The following is a 13,893-nucleotide window of genomic DNA, read 5'->3' as shown; positions in this document are numbered from 1 at the left end:
ACTTGTCTGTTCCCCTTCCCCCAATTCCCCAGCACTGTTCCCATCCCCCAATTCCCCAATAAAAATCTTAAAAAAAAAAAAAAGATTTTCCTAACTGTTTCTCTATTGATGTTTACTTGGTCTTCTATGCTTTCCATAGTCAGCCGACGATTTTGATGCACAACTCGATACATTTTTGCATGTTTTCATCAGTTCTGCTCGTTATTGGCCGCCCTGACCTCTCTTCATCAGTGATGCGTTCTCTCCCCTCAGAAAAACATTTAATTCATTTGTACACTGCAGTTTTCTTCATGGCATTATCCCCATAAACTCGAACTAACATGTCCCTGATTTCACTTCCACTCTTGCCGAATTTCACAAGAAACTTAATGTTTGTTTATTGCTCTAATTCAAGCTCAGACACTTTCGTGGCGGCACACAAAACACACAAGAACAATAATGAACGTCACTCAGCAAGACGCTGCCACACATTAACATGAACGCAGCTGTGAGACACTGGTATACCGAGGTTATGGAACCTTACTGAGCTTTTTGTACTTGCTGCCAATGTAAGTTCACGGTGGCAAGTTCTTGAACTTAAGTGCCAGACCTCATATTTGCTGTGCTGATTTACATCCCTGTGACTGATAACTGCCCTCTCAGGGGACATTAATATCTGATTCAAAGGCCTAAGTGCTTTGTGCCCACTACTGTACATCTGCCCATACACATGCCTCTTTCCTGGGTGTCCTTATCTCCTCCCATTCAATTTTGCTCTTTTCTGTCCCCTGACCACATAGGTAGGCATGTGCTACTATCCTGGAGGAGTCCGTGTGTGTAGCTTCACATCTAGCTGGATCTCATCCCACAAAAATTGTATTATCCTATTCATTATCCACATGTCTGCTCCTGGAAGGCATTTTCTCATTAGTATCTCTCAGAATCTCCGATGGGGCTGTGAAGCATCCCTACTCTAAAACATCTCACCACCCAGACATAACCCAGGACATGAAGTTACAGATGACAGCCGTCACTGGGATGAGTAGGTGTCATGTGCATCTAAGCCACATTTTTGTGTGACTTACCTTCATCCTCTATTACCTCTGTTCATGGTCCCAGGTTTTCCAATCTCATCCTACAATGCACTGCAGCCTTGTGACTTGGTGGGGAGGACAAAACCTCACTCCTCATGGGTACTTTCAAAGTACCCTTGATGTCTCCTTGTCAGTCATTCAGTGGCTATTGGGAGCCAGTGGTAAATGTTCCCCCACCTGGAGTGTCTACCAGGGCAACCACCCTCTGCTCATCAGATCCAACTGACAAGATGTCCTCCATATTGTAGACAAATGTCATTTCATCAGTGCCAAAATTCTGAGGGTCCCTTTGGACTGTTCTGTGAAAGAGGGAGGTGAATTTATCCCTGGGCAAACTGTGAGCCCAGGTGAAGAACTGCTTCTTAGTTGCCAGACCCATAGCTGCCTAGCAATGACTAAAGGCTACGTAGTTCTGTTCTAGTAAATGCATCCACCCAGCACAGCAGCTGTGACAGGCAGTATCTCTGGGTGACCACCCACGTTCCACCCAGTGTTTGCAGGGACTATGGTGGTGTGTTAGGGACACCATGGGCCCCCCCCCCTTTAAGTCTGTGAGGGCGGCAGTGACCTCCGCATTTCCACCTGAATTCAGGACTGTGTTTGGTTTACTATTCCAGGCACTAGGAAAATGACACTGTTGAGCAACAGATTCTGCTTCCTTTCTTTAAAGAGTAAGTAACTATGTTTTGGAAGTCGATTCAATAACTTTGTGGCTCAGTTTATCCTTCCAGGGCTTAACTAAAAATCGGTGTTTAGGCATATTCTAGTGCTAGTTTGGCCTCATTCCTAAGGCATGGGTCTTCTGGGCTGTCTTCTTTGCTCCAAGGGTTCCACAGATCTTTATGAAATTTAAACATCTCCCATCACAGCTTAAAGTCTAGGTAGTAAAGTAAAACTTTATCCATATTTCTTAAGATGTTACTATAAACAACGTATTAACAAACATCATTGGATGCTAATGCATGTATGTTTGTTTTTGTTGCCCCCAAATTTGAAAATAATGTGAGGCGAGTGCTCACGGAGGGAGAAAAACTGGGCAGTTTTGCTGTTCTGCCCTCTGCACTGTCCTAGTGTCCACATTTCACTCTTCCCATCCTTCGTCCTTCCTTCTTGATGTTCAAAGAATCTCAAAGGAAATGTTCAAAGGAAATTTATCATTTCCTTTCTGGGTCAAGAACTTCCTTTGCCCGTTTATTCCGAGGAGGTCTGCTTGTGGTAACTCCTCTACTTTTCCTCACCTGAGAATGTTTTATTTCCCCTTCATTCCTGAAGGATAATTTCACCAGCTATAGAATTCAGAATTGACATTCTTTTTCAACATTTTTTTTTTTGGCACTTAAAAAATGTTGTGCCGCTTCCCTCCTGTTGTCACCGTTTCTGATGAGAAGCCCGTTATCATTTGAGTGGGCTTTCCCTCTCTGGGTGAGGTGGCACTTCTGTCTCACTGCATTCTCTGTCTTTTGTTTTCCTTAGTTGGGTTACGAAGCATCTTGGCATGGATTTCTTTGGGCTTGTCCTGATTGGGGTTCACTGAGCTTTGAGAACATGTGAATATGTAGGTTTATGCTTTTGCCAAGTTTGGGGAAATGTCAACCATGTTTCTTGAATAGGTTTTCAGCCTCATCCTCTTCATCCTCTGCTTCCAGTGCTCTGATCACATGGTTGTTAGATCTTTTGTTATAGTCCCACAGGTCCTTGAGGCTCTGTTCATTTTCTATCCCAGTTTATTTACTCCCTGTTGTTGAGACTGAGTAATTTGTATTGTTCTGTCTTCACGTTCATTATTTCCCGTGTCCTCTCCATTCTGCTGTTGAGCCCATCCATGGCCCTTTTTATTTTGATTGTTGTATTTTTCAAATTAAAATTTCCATTCTACTCTTTACATCTATCATTTCTCTGCCAAGACTTTCTTTTTCTTTTTCTTTTTAGATTCGTTTTAAGCATGTTTGTAATTGTTCGACAAAGCACTTTTATTATGGCTGTTTTACAATCCTTGTCATATAATTTCAACATCTGTGTCATCTTGGTGTTAGCCTCTGTTAACAATGGTCTTTTCTCACTCAAGATGAGATTTTCCTAATTCTTGTTATGACAAGTGATTTTTTAAATATTGAAACCTGGATGTTTTGAGCATGTAGTGAGAGTCTGGGTCTTATTTAAAGCTTGTGTTTTGAGGCTCTTTTCTGACACAGGCCCCATAAAAATGAAACCCTGAGGGGCTTCCCTGTGAGGTCTCTTCTTCAAGGAGGTCAGAGCCCGAAGTCAGAACTGAAAGGGAATTTAAGCTCTGGGCCATGATTCTCTCCTTTTACACAGGGAGAAGCTGAAGGTCAGATAATAAAGGGCCTGTCCAACTCAGCATCTCCAGAGGTGCCAGAACCCAGGGCATACCTCCGCCCTGTCCCCCATGGACCCACCCACCACTTCCCCACAGACCCTCACTTACCCCTCTGCAGGCCCATCTGTGGTGGTGGGGGCTGATGCTCAGAGCCTCCTGGAGTGTCACTGTGACAATGAGCACAGAGGGGAAACACAGGGATATAGGGAAAGAAACACAATGCTTCTCCTGGCCCCAGGATGTGGCTTTCTTTCCATTACCTACCTTCCACACCGACCACACCTACCACACCTACCACACCTACCTTCCTGGGAAAAAACCTCTGAGTCATTCCTGCTCCTCAGTGCCCCTTGTTCCTTGGGTAGAGCTGTCCTTTCATCCTGTGGGCCTGCCTTCAGCTTTAGGGAACATTGGTTTTGGTTAGAGCTCTGATTTTTAATTAGAACAGGTATATTTTAAAATATCATCCACCATCCGTTGCCTGTGTGACCTTGAGTGGTCATGTTGCACCTCAGAGCCCCAGTTTCCTCATTTGGACCATGTTATCATGAGTCCCACTCCTCAGAGTGCTTCTGGAAGTCACTGGTGCTGGGCTCGTGGGAGAGAGCAATCAGTTTTCAGACCAGGTGAAGACAGGAGTGGTTTGGCACATGAGAGGATCAAGGTGTCCACAGTCAAGTGGAAGAGTATGCACCCACTCATCAGACTTTGTCTGCTCTGAATATCAAGAAGAACTGCTTACTACATTTCTAAAATATGTAGACACAGACAAATGTAGAAAAAGAGAAATGAAAGTTCACAAAATGGAGAGGGAACGATAGCAAAAAAGAGAGAACAGAGTGGAGTGGCCACCTGTGGTCAGTAGCACCAATGGGTCATAGGGAGGAAATTTCCACCAGTGTGGATAGAGAGAAGGGCCCCTGGGCCTCACAGTTAGGGAGGGGTCAGGCTCCAGGTGAAGGTTAGAAACTGTGGTCCCCCGGCCCCGTGTTTCTGTACAGGAACTGGGATATCGCTGCCCACTGGCCTGAGCCCATGGTCAGCACTGAGTAGCCTCCCCGGAGTGGCTGAAACAGATTCAATCCAGTGTTGTCATCCATGGACATCTGTCCCATGTGTACGTTTATTTTCTGTGAAATTCAACTACTGAAAAATTCAAGGCGGACTGGTTTGGGGTCCTAGAAAACTTCTAAAATTACTTTCTGGAGAAAAAGGAAATTGTCATATGGAGACTGACAAGTTTGCTCGGACCGGACTTCCCCATATCAAAAAGGGATACCAGAAGATAGTAGAGAAATGCCTTCAAGGAGTCAATTGTTTGTGAAGAATTTTATACTGAGCCAAATTATTTTTAAGGAACAAAGATGAAAGTGTCAGCAGGGGGCAAACCCCTAGGCACTAGGACACTTGGAGCACATCTGACCTCCTGGAACTTGTGTCTCACACATTAAAGCCACCACCTTAGGCTGCATCTCCATGAGACAGAAAAGCTTTGGGGATTAGATCCTTTAATCACCAGGTGGATTTTTCTCTTAGTAGTTGAATCATATACTTTATCTGCAATAAGGAAATGTTTCCAAGTAACTTGATACAAGTGGAAGATGGCATATCCAGAGCTGCAAGTTCTTAGATATTTTTCTATTTTGACACTCAGTGAAAGGAATACAAATGATGTGATTCAGTTACAAGAACAATGAACACAAACTGGAATAAACAAGATGCAACTGTGAGAGAAAAAAATGGCAAAAAACAACACCCCACCTTGGAAAATAAGTGTACAATCATTCTGTTGTACACTTGAAACTAATATACTACTACTATATGTTAATGGTCATTGAAAAATTTAAAAAAATATTTAAAAAAGAAGGAAACTATGTCACATGCTATAGCATGGATACATCTTGAGGACAGGTGATATAAACCAGATTCCAAAAAACAAAAGAAAATAAAGCAACCACACACACACACACACCCATACATGTGTGCACACAGATGGCTGTAAATCTCTTCGTCCTTATCATCTCTCTGGCAGGAATTCCCTGATAACTGAATCCCCCACTCCTGTGATTCTTGGGGATCATTATTCTGACATTGTCTGCAGGTGGTTCTGCGTATCTCTGTTTATTCTGAAACTTCCTGCCTTGGAACCAACTCCTCAGTCTCACATTGGGCCTTATAATAAAAGACCTTCTCCCTCAGAGCAACTCCTCATTAAGCCCAAGGCAGGGACCACGGAGATTCCTGCCTGTCTCTCCAGCCCCAGGCAGAGAGCCAGCCACAGGCCCTGGCAAGCCCGGTCCTCCTTGGCTCCAGGGAGAGGTGTCTCACTTTCTCATCAGAGCCTTTAGAGCACCCAGGCAACAAACCCAGAAAACACTGCCTCTGAGACATTTGAGCCACAAAGGTTTTCCCTTGACTTTCTTTCAGTCAGGTCACATTTATTTCGAGTTGGTTTTCCTGGGAAGGGTTAGCCCTTTGAGGATCTATATCTAGGGATATACACTGATGCTCCTTGCTCTCGGTGTGCTTTGGGGGGCTAATGTCTCAAAAGATGCAAATAATTAATGATGGTAATCATATCTGGTATTCTCTAACACATGCAATATCTTGTGTGAGCCTCACAACCACTTTGTGGATTAATCCACTTTGTGATTATTTTTAAACAGAGGCAGAAACTGTGCCCAATAAAGGAAATGTGATTTGTCCACATCTACTATGCCAACATGTGATACTGTTTGATAGAACTGGATGGTTCAAACTTCCAGTCCAGTGCTTTTTCCCACCCATGTCTATCACCATAACGTCTCACACGCTGTGAGATGGCAGAGCTGTGGGAGCTTATGGTTCATGTGGGCGGTACATTTAACCAGCAAGGAGTCTCAATGAAAGACAGGGTGTGAGGGCCTTTAAGATTCTCTGCTCGGCCAGTGGGGTGCACAGTCTCTCCTGGGCTCGTGTGGCTTTTCCTGAGGGCAAGACACTCATTTGGGTGAACTATTGCCCGTGTTGAACAAGAAGTTCTAGGCTGTGTCTCATGCCAAGAAGGTGTCTCTTCTGTGCCCTCAGCTGGCCACAGGGAAGATGATTGTGCTGGAAGACACCTTATTGGAAAAAAAATTTTTTTAGAAGAAGGAAACTATGTCACATGCTAGAAGATGCCTTTCAGGACCTAAGACATTCCTCAGGCTCCTTCCTTCAGCTTCATGTCCGTGTCCCCCTACCTCCTCCTTGTATGTTTTCTACCTACACTCAGTTTTTCACCATTCAATATGATGTTTGCTGCAGGATTTTATGGATGTCCCTTTATCAGATGAGCAAGTTCCCTTCAATTTCTAATGAGCCGGATTTTTGTTGGATTTTGCCAAATACCTTTTCTGTATCTGTTGATAGGATCATGTGGTTTTAATTCTTTGGACTATCTCTATGGTTGCTTGATTTTTGAATATCAAACCAGCCTTGCATTTCTGGAATAATCCCCACTTGGGCATGATATAGTATTTTAAAAATATATTATTGAATTTGATTTCCTGCTACTCTGTTGTAAATGTCTGTGTTTATGGTTATGAGGGATTCTGGCCTGCAGCCTTTTATTTTTATTTATTTATTTTTTCATTTGTTTTGTTCTGACTTTAATTTTAATATTAGAGTTTGTCTGGCCTCATTAATAAAAGATATTTCCTTCTTATCTAGTTCCTAGGAGAAATTGTGTAGAATTGGTATTATTATGTCTTTTCATGTTTTCTGGAATTTGCAAGAAACACCATTGAAACCTGGAGATTTTTTGGGCAAAAGTTTTAAACTATGAATTCAATTTCTCGAATGGCAGATTGTTGAACTATTTTTAAAAGTCTGATAATAACAAGTGATCATTTGTGTCAAGGGCCTGGGATAAACAGGATCACTCCACAGAGTTTTTAGATATAGATATTAAGGACGTCGACTAAGTGAAAAATGTCATTATCCATTAGATTTCCAGTTATGTTTATGCTATCCAGCAGTCCTTTCCCATGAACAAACCTACAAAATCTTGCATATACAGACACTAAAACATTACAAAAATGTTTATAGTAGGAATATTTATAATAGCCACAAATTGAAATCTTATTGAAGATTTTTTGAATCAAGATTAATTGAAATAGATATTGTATATTTCATAAAATATAGTATAGCAGGCAAAATTAACAAACTATAGTTGCCACAAACTTTCAGTGATAAGATGAATAAATTCTGGGGATTAATGTACAGCATGGTGACTAAATTAACAATAATGTACTATGTACTTGAAGGTTGTTAAGAGAGTAGATCTTTGATATTCTCATGACAAAAAAGTAATTGTAATTTTGTGATGTGATGGAGATAGGATAAGGGTTCCATTTCATTCTTGGACATGTGGATATCCAGTTTTTCCAATACCATTTATGGAAGACACTAATCTTTCCCCACTGCGTATTCTTAGCACCCTTGTCAAAAATAGTTAACTGTATATGCCTGAATTTATTTCTGGGCTTTGATTCTATTTAACTGGTCTGTATGGTGTTCCTCCAAGTACCATACTGTTTTAATTATGATAGCTCTGTAATATATTTTGAAATCAGGAAGAGTGATGCCTCCAGCTTTGTTCTTTTTCATGTTTGCTTTGCCAACTTGGGATCTCCTGTGGTTCTGTATGAATTTTAGTATTGTGTTTTCTACTTCTGTGAAAGATGTCATTGGCATTTTAATAACGATTGCATTGAATCTGTAGATAGCATTGGGTAGTATAGATATTTTAATTAATTATTTCAAACTGTAAATATAAATCTTTCCTTTTATTTGTGTCTTTTTCAATTTCTTTCACCAAAGTCTTATAGTTTTCAATGCACAGATCTTTCACATTCTTGGTTAAATTTATTTCTAACAATTTTATTGTTTTAGATCATGTTATAAATGGAATTAAAAATTTTTTTTCAGGTATTCATGGTTAGATATAGAAATACAACTGATTTCTGTATAATGATTTTGTATCCTGCCAGTTTACTGAATTTGTTTATTAAGTCTAACTTTTTTTTTTTGGTGGAGTCTTTAGGAATTTCTATATATAAGATCATATCACCTGGAAACACACAATTTTACTTCTTTCTTTCTGATTTGGATGCCCTTTATTTATTTTTCTTGCCTGATTGCATAGGCTTGGACCTGCAGTCTATGTTGAATAGGAGTGGTGAGAGTGGTCATTTTCATCTTGTTCCTGAGCTAAGAAAAAAACCTTTCAGCTTTTCAATGTTGAATATGATGTTAACTGTGGGCTTGTCATATGTCAAAGACCTTGATTTTCTTGAGGTATGTTCATTCTATACCCCACTTGTTGACAGTTTTTATCATGAACTGTCTATTTTTTTTTTTAAGATTTTTATTGGGGAATTGGGGAAGGAGAACAGACAAGTTGCTATCCTTTTGTTCTTCAGTCTAGTTGTGGAGGACACCGCTTTACTGGCCCATGTTGGTATTTCAATCATTGCGCTCTTCCTGGCCAAGACAGTCAGTCGCCGGCCATTGGATGGGCACTCACGGCGGCTCACGGCAACTCTCACTGGCTGCCGGCCACTCACAGCAGCTCAGCTCCAGGTCGAGCTATTGTTCATAATCTTAACTGTAGAGGACGCAGCATCACTGGCTCATGTGGGAACCGAACTGGCAGCCCTGCTGCTCAGAGCTCACGCTCCCAAGCCAACTCTTAACCAGTAGAGTCATTCGGCCGGCCCAAGAATGTTCTATTTTTTTTCAAGCGCTTTTTCTTAATCTGTTAGAATGATCATATAATTTGTATCTTTCACTGTATGAATGTGGTGAACCATCTATTGATTTGCACATGTTCAAACTTTTCTGCATCTAAAGGGTAAGTCTGACTTGATTGTGGTGTCTGAAACCTTTCTTCTGCTGTTAAATTAAGTTCGCTAGTATTTTGTTGAGAATTTCTGCATCTGTATTCAACAAGCATATTGGCCTGTAGTTGTCCTTCCTTGATCTATTTTGCTGTTGGTGCCTTCTATTGTATTGTTCATTTCATTCATTGAATTCTTCAGCTCTAGAATTTATGTTTGTTGGTTGTTTTTTTTTTTACTTTTATTGATTTTTGTCTCTGTTAAATTTTCCATTTGGTCCATTTACAGTTTTCCTGATATAATTGAATTGCCTTTTCATGTTTTCTTATGGCTCACTGAGTTTCCTCAAAAGAGGTTTTTGAATTATGTGTTGGGTAAATTGCAGATCTTGGTGTCTTGGGTTCAGTTATTGAGGGTTATTATGATGTTTGGTGATGTCATATTTTTTATTCTTCATGTTCTTTAGAGTTTTGTGTTCTTGTTTTTGCATTTGAAGTAACAGTCACCTCCTCCCAGCTTTACCAGCTGCCTTCAGGTGAGAGATGCTTTTTGTTGGCTCTGCTTACATTCTGGAGCTTTCTCTGACCTTTTGTGGATACATACTGCTGCTTCATGCTTCTTGCTCCCTCCTGTGGCAGGACTCCTAAATTGTATGTTTTCTCTTGATCTTACAATGCATCTGGCCAGCTGTTAGAAACCTCTTTTGTTTTCAGAAAGATGGCGCTGTTGCTCAAATTTGTGGTTTTTCCTTGCCTGCAGACCCTGGTTTATATTAGAAACAAGCTCCTCATCTATTCAAGCTTGCTCTCTCTGCCTGGAGTTCTACAAAGGATCTCTTGTTCATGGGTATCTGCCCACATCAGTGTTTTGCAGGTCTGCTAAGACTTTGGCCATGACGGGTTATAGTCAGTTCACAGTCTTCTGCTTGTGCCAGATCCGTCTGCCCATTTCCCAACGCACGGTGGGTAAACACCTCCCAGGTCCCCTGGCATTCGGTGCTGGATCCCACAGCTCCCACGAAGGAAGTTTTTGTGTTAGGATAGATGCTGAATTTAAGAGGTTAAAGGAGGGAGAAGAAAGAGGGATGGATGTCTTTTGTTACCATGATACTGATGTCACTCTCTCAGTGTTTCTGTTCCTCGTCACCATGGAAGCCACACTCTACCTTGTGTATTTGCTTGGTTTGGGTCAGGACTCCAGGGCTCTGGAGACATGTCAGTCTAGAACTGAGATCTCGCCTGATTCCCTAGATTCTTTCTGCCTGTCCTGAACTCCGACTCAGACAGGGCAGGAGCCAGGTTCTTGCTCTGAGTCAGCCTCTGACACGGTGACTCTTACTGGGACACACCACTTATTTCCTTAGCCCACCATGAGTGGAGTTTGCTTTCTGTCTTTGACTAGTCCATAAGGAAATATTTACTGATCACTTACTATGTACAAGGTTTTGGTGCCAGAACCAGAAATACGTCCATGTTTACCACAGTAAGGTTAGGCTACACATCCTTCATCTCACAGGATTACCATTTTGTTGTGGCTGTGGTATTGAGAACACTGAAGATCTACTCTCATAGCACTGTTGAAGTATAACACAGAATATTGTTAGAATAGGCCGCACGCTGTACATTAGATCCCCAGAACTTATTCATCTTATAACGGGAAGATTGTACCTTTGGGTTGTAATGTTTGGAAATTATAAATAATGCCATTAATATATTTGTCCGTGCATCTCTCCATTTTCACATCCATCCATCCATCCATCTATCCATTCATTCATCCATCCATCCATGCAACCATCTTTCCACCCTCCCACACATCTATTCATCATCCATATAGTTTATCTAAGAAAATTCAACTCCATCTCACACACATTGCTAGGAGTAAAAACTGAAATAGTTGACTAAATGGGCATAAAGTTTCAAGCACTCAGGATGCATAACAACTAGAAGTCTGATGAACTATATTGTGCCTGTAGTTAACAAAACTGTATTGTGCACTTAAAGTTTTGTTAAAGGTTGGATCTCATGGTAAATATTCTTAGCACAATAAGATAACATTTAAAGAAAAAGCAGGAATATGTGATAACATTGTATGGCTCTTGCCCTTGAGGAATGATTAGTCTTGTTGGAAAATCCAGAGAGTAAACAAATTACTAACAAGTATGTGATACATTAGGATATGTGTTACACAGTACAACCCCATGGAGCTAGAACAGGAGATGACAGGGGATCAAAACTCATCGGGATAAGATGGAAGACCTTGGTTTGATGAGGTGAACTTTGAGGACAGAGGTGAAGGCTGAGAGAGACTTCCTTCCTAAGGTGACTTGGAATGTGTTAGAGAATTCCAGGTGAAGACACTGGCTCATAGAAGAAGACTTCACATTCCATGTGGGATTCCGTTCAGTGGTCTTCATCTTTTAATGTCTGCTCTTTGTATGCTTCTGTAAATTGACCATAACAACTTTCTGGTTCTCGCCTCAACAATGATTTAAATAAAAATGTTAACTTGTGTTTATTTTACATCTGCAGAAGAGTAACTATTTTACCTTGCTTTTTTTAAAATTAAAGTTTATTGGGGTGACAATTGTTAGCAATGTTACATAGATTTAAGGTGTTCCATTCTGTAATATATCATCTATTTATCACATTGTGTTTTCACCACCCAGAGTCAGTTCTCTTTACCTTTTTTACATAAATTATCCTATGCCAAAATATATTTACGAAAAGTAAGTTTGATCATAAGTTGTGCATGTCTGTGTCTTAACTTCCTCCTTCCAACAGCAGAAAAATACAGTAACACATGTGCAGTGTTGGGTGTACTGGAGAGCTGAGATCAGCACACAACACATTTAGCATCTAACTGTACAAGTCAAGTTCAGATTCATTTTGACAATGAGCACAAAGGAGAAAAACGGGGAAATATAAAAAGCAAAAATGACTGTTCTCTTGGCCCTGGACTGTGGGTTTTTCTACCAAATGCTCCCTTTCATGCACTTGCCTTTCATTCTTGCGACAGCACCCACCACATCGTCCCTGACACAAAGCTGAGTCACTCCAGTCTCCTCGGTGCCCCCTTATTCCTTCCTCAGAACCGAACTGTCCCTCTCACCCTGTGGTCCTGCCTTCAAGCTTTTGGGCTCAGTGAGCTGGGTTAGTGCTCTGCATTGGAAGGAAAACTGACCTTTATTTAAATATTGACCAGCCTTCCACTGCCTGTGTGACCTGGGGCAGTAACAGACCATCCCTGAGGCTCATTTTCCTCACTTGGAGCAATCTGTCATGAACCCCACTGCTCAGAGTGGGTGTGGGGTTAGTGTTGCCTGGTTCATGGGTGAGGCTCAAACACTGTTAATTTCCAACCAGGCTAAGATGTATGGGAGATGGTACATGAGAGATTCGAGGTGTCAACCCCACATCCAGGGTAGGGTGGAGATTTATACTCCTTCTAGACACTCAGGGTTTTCCCCCACAACTGATTTTGCCATTGTTTGTTTTTTTTTTGTCCCTAATGTGAATGTATTAAGATTTTCAAGCTATCTCAAAAAACTGGAAATGGAACTACTGTATGACCCAGCAATTCCACTCTTGGGTATCTATCCAAAGAAACCTAAGACGCTAATTTGAAAAAATATATGCCACCCCCTATGTTTATTGCAGCACTATTTACAATAGCCAAGATTTGGAAACAACTGAAATGCCCATCAGTAGACGACACTGGATTAAGAAACTGTGGTACATTTATACAATGGAGTATTACTCCGCTATAAAGAAGAATGAAATCGTACCATTTGCAATGATATGGATGGACCTAGAGACTATTATGTTAAGTGAAATAAGTCAGTTAAAGAAAGACAAATACCATATGATCTCACTTATATGTGGAATCTAAAAAACTGAATGAACGAGCAAAGTAAACAGAAATAGCCTCAGAGATATAGAAGAAAAACTGATGGTTGCTAGTTGGGAGGGGAGTGGGGATGAGGGAGAAGGGAAAGGGATTAGACAGCATAAATAGGTAACTACAATATTGCCACAAGGATATGAAAGACAGTTCGGGGAATATAATTAATAATGTTGTAAACATTTTGTAGGTTGTCAGATGGTCACGTGTCTTGTTAGGGCGACCACTTCATGGATAGTAGAGGCTTGATCACTGCACTGTACACCTGAAGCTGATGTTGTGTAATATTGTATGCCAACTATAATTGAATATAGATATAGTCATAGGACATGGAGTATAGTGTGGTAATGGAGTCAAGGGAATTGTAACAGATATGTATGATATGGGGGAGGAGTGGTGTGGCGGATTGGGGTAAGGGGTTGTCACTTTGAGGGGTAAAAAGTATAACTATTGCACTGTGTTGTACAGCTGAAACTAATTAAAAATGTTTATTTCACAATAAAAAAAAGATTTTCACATCACAATTTCTTTGAAACTGTAACATCAGACTGAGGCGGAAACTCCCAAGACTGTTTTTTTTAAAGATTTTATTGGGGAATTGGGGCAGGGGAACAGTGCTGGGGAATCGGGAGAAGGGGAACAGACAAGTTACTGTTGTTGTTGTTTTTTAAGATTTTTATTGGGGAATTGGGGGGATGGGAACAGTGTTGGGGAATTGGGG

This window comes from Hipposideros armiger, unplaced genomic scaffold (assembly GCF_001890085.2).
Source record: "Hipposideros armiger isolate ML-2016 unplaced genomic scaffold, ASM189008v1 scaffold_639, whole genome shotgun sequence".
NCBI lineage: Eukaryota > Metazoa > Chordata > Mammalia > Chiroptera > Hipposideridae > Hipposideros > Hipposideros armiger.
The sequence above is the reverse complement of the archived record's forward strand: the minus strand, read 5'-3'. Positions refer to the sequence as shown.